Raw genomic sequence first — 6,044 nt, 5'->3', positions numbered from 1 at the left:
CGTTCATTTCGTAGGTAAATTATCTTTTATGTTTTATCAGTTCCCCAAAAACAGCGTCAATTGTGTGTGTGATGATTTTTCCTAATCTAGAAACACAAGTATTTTGTTGATGATCAAAGAACAATGAGAAGTATTGAACCAAGAAAAAGAAGAGATCTAGAAGATGATGAGTTGAACCACGCTCTTTAATGGCTGCCTATGTATCCTGTGAAGAAGAATCAAACTCAAAACGTAGTTCAACTATTCTATTTATAAGAATAGATTAGGTTTCCCATAATTACTTGTGAGCTAAGTAATTAGTGTTTAACTAGGAAACAATCTTTTATTAAGTCTTATCTAGACTTTTCTAGAAACTCATATTTCCCAAGTCAATAATTCTACTTTATTGACTTGAACAACAAAGAAACGTGTTCAGCTTTACATTGGGAGTTGAAGTTCCGAACTTAGTAGTTCCAGATTTGGAGATCCTAGTCTGGAAGTAGTTCTCCGAACCTACTACTCTAACTAATTCCGAATCTTTTCTTCAAACTAGTTGAATTTTTGTAGAGATGATATTTATGGTTAGTAGATAATATCCACCAAAAATTGGGATTTAATTCATTTTGTAGGTGAAGTTATGGGTTATTTTAGATTTGGTACTTATTTTAAGGTCCTTTTAGGAGCCGAGCTGTTGAAACCATTATATGAAATAACTAAATTGATATATATTAGTACATCAAATATATATATATACAAAATTCCTAGCCAACAAAAATCAACTGAATTGCACTTTGGACCATGCAAGTTAGCTGTAATGTAAGTTTTTTCTCTACATAAAAATGATACATGTCTTAGTAGGCCATGGTGCTCGAGAAGCAAGCTCCTCATCAGGCCGACAACATTATCAACATACCTATGTGGGAACAGTTGATACTTGATAATCCTCCCCACAACCCCCTTCTTATCCCACCAAGGACTGAAGGCAAGTCCTTTGACATACTGAATGCCAATAATTTACCTTGTGAGGATGATGCTCAGCCAGTTAACATCAGAGCCATGATAATTTAAGCTTTTGAAATGTTGGAGAAGCTCCCTCCTCATGGTGCTGATAACATCACCTCACTCCTCAAATCCCTCCCACCAACCACGTGGTGACTGAAATATAAGCCCTGTGAAATATCTATACCAAAGTAGTTGGCTGTGAGGATGCTCAAGCTCGTCAAAAGAGACTACACGCCAGCTTTTGCCCACTTCAAGTTCTCAACATCGTACCAGAAATCTCCACAGGAACACAGTCCATTTCCAAAATGATTAAATTTGTTGTCCCTAACAATTATCTTTCTCCCAACAACTGTAGAAATAAACTTAATGGTAGAATGACAATCCATCTCTTGACATGCTCTCCAATGGTGATATATTAGATTCATTACACAATCGAAGTTAAGCTCTGACGGTGCTTGAGAAGCTCGCTCCTCTATCCCACACCTGTGTTGGAATAGTTGACACTCTTCCATACACCCTTCTTATACCACCAAGGAATGAAGGCAAGTCCTCTGATATACTGAATGCCAATTACTTGCCATGTGAGGATGATGCTGAACCAGTTAAGCTCATCAGAATATGATCTCAATGAAAGTTAAGCTATTCAAATTCTGGAGAAATACAAAGTAGAGAAAGTAAACTCATTAGGTTCGATTCCCTGCCTATTCAACTCAAGATATCAATTTGATCTTTCTCAACATACCCATCAATTAAAGAAGTACAAGACACCACATTCCTACATTCAGAGTTAGTCTCAGGCACACGTAACACACTCTCCAAATCTCCAATTTTCGAGTACATATAGTGAGAGCATTGCCAAAACAAATCTCTAATTCAAAACCCAATTTCACTATAAATAAATGACTACTTTTTCCTAATTCAATTATCTTGAAAAATAAGTAAATTACAAATTGCATAGCAAACTTGTAAGAAATGACCAAACCAATTACAAATTAAGTAGCAAAACAATTATCAAAAAAGTCTCCACTGGTAATACAGTAAGCGGATTGAGCTAGAATATCAGCTACCAAAAAGCTTCTCTTCTCAGCATTTGTGACCCTCTTTAATCGAAAAGTCAAACATCGAATTGAAACTTTTTTACCTTGAAAAGTTGGGTTGATGAGCCTCCTCCATGTCAAATGGAATGTCTAAATTTGAAGGCTGCACGGACTGTGTAAATTACTAATTGTAATAACTAGTTTTTGGTGCTGAACTATGACCAGATTTAAATGCCATTTATTTATTTTATAAAATATTTGTTTTTCATATCTACATCCGGGGTTTTCAGGAACCACCCTTCAACAATCGAATATCGAATATGCTAATTCTAATGTCTCATGTTTTACAATTTAGAAACACCTCCCTCAATTATTCTAATCAGCTCCTACATTTTAAACAATTTATAACAAACTCCCTAATTTCCCTAAAATTAGAATTAACTTCATATTATTTAAAATAATTTAGAAAACCTTATTCACACTTCACTGAAATTATATTCAAACCATCCTAATGTTTTTTTAAATTAGAACTAGAATTCAAAAAACCATACTACCCGAAAGATGTTAGAGATGTTAGAGTGCCAGGTTTAAATAAAGATTTGAAAAAAACCGATGCGTAATATAGTTAGCATACTTGTGTAACTAAAAGAAGAAACTCGGCCAACTCCTAGTATTTCACCTAAAGATTGGTTTTTCGTAGTAGAGGTCGTTCAACTCTTTCAAGTTTAACGTTTTAGTTCTCTCCCACCAATAAAAGTCTTTGATGAATCACATGAATCGAACATGTATTTTTTATTTTTATTTTTTTAGCAAGCTTGCTTTAAATGAGATAATTAACTCTTTGATGCTGGCGGGATTCGAGCCCCAGACCTCTGGTATCAACGTCCAAAGGTTTTACCGACTTTACTAGTCAGCACCTACGAACATGTAATTGTTTTGGAATTAATATTGATATATCTTCCCAATACCTGATAACCCCAAATTAGTTGAATTCTTTGAGAGTAAACAATTATTGTTTGGCATTCTCTAAGCAAGGATGACATAATAAATAAACTACAAATCATCAAAGCACATAGTGTAAGGACAATATATTTCTTCTGCAACACTATCAAAATCTATTGGCCCGGCCACTAGCAACATTAAATGGAGGACATTACTGAGTTGATTCTAATATTATTAGGGAGATTTAGGTATAAGGAATTAGACATCCACTATCTATATACTAAAGTGGAGACCTCTAATGGAAGATTTTCTCTCTTCTTATGTGGCACTCTAATATGAGAGTTATTTTTCTCTCTCCCCTATGTGGCACTCTAATATGAAAGATAATCTTTTCTAATAGCCTACAATCCCACGTATATGGAACCTCTTTGGAGAGTTGTGTATTTCTAATTCTTATATTTGGAAAGTTTGAGTGTATTTCCAATTCTTATATATTTGATCAAATAAAAAAAATTACTAAAAAATAGGTGATTTGTAAAAGGTAATTTTCTATTATGAATCAAACACTTTTAGTATTCCAATTCTTATATATTTGATCAAATAAAAAAAATTGCTAAAAAATAGGTGATTTGTAGAAAGTAATTCCCTATTACAAATCATACAATTTTAGTGTCTATGATAAAAACACCGACTTATTTCGAATATATCCTTAACACGGCCTCAAAACATAGTTAAAAACAATTATACAAAAAATAACATCACAAAATATATAATAGAAAATGAAAAAAAAATAAGGGCAAAGCAATAATGACAAATATTTAAAAAAATATATAATACTAAATGAAACTAACGACAAATAATCGGAAACTAGATACAAATGCAACTTTATCAAATAATAAACGAAAAATCGGAAACTGGATGCAAATGCATTAAACTAATCTCACAGAATAATTAACGAAAAATCAGAAACTAGATGCAAATGCATTGAACTGACCTCAAAGAACAATTAACAAGAAATTGGAAATTGGATGCAAATATATTGAACTAATCGAAAAAAATAATTAACTAGAAATCAGAAACTGAATGCAACTGCATTGAACTGATCTCCAAAAATAAATAACGGGAATTGGAAATTGGATCCAACTGCATTGAACTAACCTCAAAATATAAACAATGGAAAATCAGAAACTGGATGCAAATGCATTGAACTAACCTCAAAACATAGTTGGATTATATGTTGTGGGAATGTCTCGATAAGTATAGTTTTGCATTTAAAATTGTGTTTATCTTATCTCTTTCCGTATGATTGGGAACTCCTTGCTATTCAAGTAGCTTCAAATCCTTCAATATATATGAACTTCACCTTATTAGGCAATCTCACAAAATTTCAATCAAACTTCTATTATTAAACAACAAAATGAAGTTGAAGGGTTTAATCAAAAGTGAGTTCCTTTTTTTTTTAATGGAGAGTGAGATTTTCACGTTATAAGAAATTTGGTTGAGTGATCAATATAATATTAATATATAATAGTTCTGCATATTTGCAAATATTTTTAAGAATAATTAATATAACAACACCAGTTCGTAGATAATATTTGAAGATTCCACATAGTGAGTCATGCATAATTTAAAGAATAATTAATGAGAAATCGGGAACTAGATAATCTTCGATGATCCGACATAGTAAATCAAGCATAATTTATTTTTTATGTCATGTTTGCAAGGACACTACAGATGGATCAGTAGAAGTTGGTATTACACACACATTGGATAATTAAAAGGGAATCAGAAACTGGATTCAAATACATAACTAAGCTCAAAAAGTAATTAACGGGAAATTGAAAACTTTATGCAAATGCAATAAACTAAACTCAAAAAGTAATTAACAAGAAATCGGAAACTGGGTGCAATTGCATTAAACTAACGTCATATACTAACTAATGGGAATTAGAAATTGGATACAAATCCTTGAAAAATATTTAATGGGAAATCGGAAACGGTATGCAAATACATCAAACAAACCTCATATAATAATTAATGGGAAACCGAAAATTGGATGCAAATGCATTGAACTAAACTCAAAAAATAATTAACAGAAAATGAAAAACCGAATGCAACTGCATTGAACTAACCTCATAGAATAATTGGTGGGAAATCAGAAACTAAATGCAAATGCATTGAAATAATCTCAAAGAATAATTAACGGGAAATCAGAAACAGGATATAATTGCATTGAAAAACATAAATAATCATAAACTAGATGCAGATGTATTGAACTAACCTTAAAGAGTTATTAAAGGGAAATAGAAAACTGGATCCAAATGCAATTAACTAATCTCAAAGACTAATTAACGAAACATTGAAAAATAGATGAAATTGCACTGAACTAACCTAAATTAATAATTAATAGGAAATTATAAATTTGATGTAACTGCATTGAACTAACCTCAAAAAATAATTAATGGGAAATCGAAAACTTGATGCAAATGCATTGAACTAACCTCAAAGAACAATTAACATAAAATAAAAAATTGGATGCAACTGCATTGAACTAACCTCAAAGAATAATTAACGGAAAACCAAAAATTGGATGCAACTGCATTAAACTAAAACTAGAGATTAACTAACGGTAAATCAGAAATTGGATGAAAATGCATTGAAATAACCTCAAAAAATAGTTAACTGGAAATCGAAAGTTGATTGTAACTGCATCGCACTGACCTCAAAGCATAAATGTCCAATTTTTTAGCCTTCTCACATTAGTAGTTACGAGTAATTAGGAACCCAAAATGAAAGTGAGTTTATAAAAATAGACTCTTACATGTATGCAAACTGTATAAAAATTGTAAACTATCAAACTAAGCTAGAAAAACAATTAACAGGAAATCAGAAACTGGATGCAGATGTATTGAACAAACCTCAAAGAGTAATTAACAGGAGATTGGAACCTTGGATGCAATTGCAATGAACTAATCTCAAATACTAATTAACTAAACATCAAAAACTGGTTGCAACTGTACTGAATTAACCTTAATAAATAACTAATGGGAAATCATAAAGTAGATGCAATTGCACTGAACTAAC

The 6,044-nt window shown here is 31.8% G+C and overlaps 1 long non-coding RNA gene across 1 annotated transcript; it reads right to left on the bottom strand.

The window, feature by feature from the left end:
* Positions 1-684: 684 nt before the first annotated feature.
* LOC147503336 (uncharacterized) lies at positions 685-2,318 on the bottom strand. Its single transcript, XR_015220170.1, has 2 exons — positions 2,123-2,318; positions 685-1,631 (listed from the first exon to the last, which is right to left on the bottom strand). It is a non-coding gene; the product is annotated as an uncharacterized LOC147503336 (long non-coding RNA).
* Positions 2,319-6,044: the final 3,726 nt, after the last annotated feature.

This window comes from Coptis chinensis, chromosome 4 (assembly GCF_015680905.1).
Source record: "Coptis chinensis isolate HL-2020 chromosome 4, ASM1568090v1, whole genome shotgun sequence".
NCBI lineage: Eukaryota > Viridiplantae > Streptophyta > Magnoliopsida > Ranunculales > Ranunculaceae > Coptis > Coptis chinensis.
This window is presented reverse-complemented; position numbering and strand designations above follow the sequence as displayed.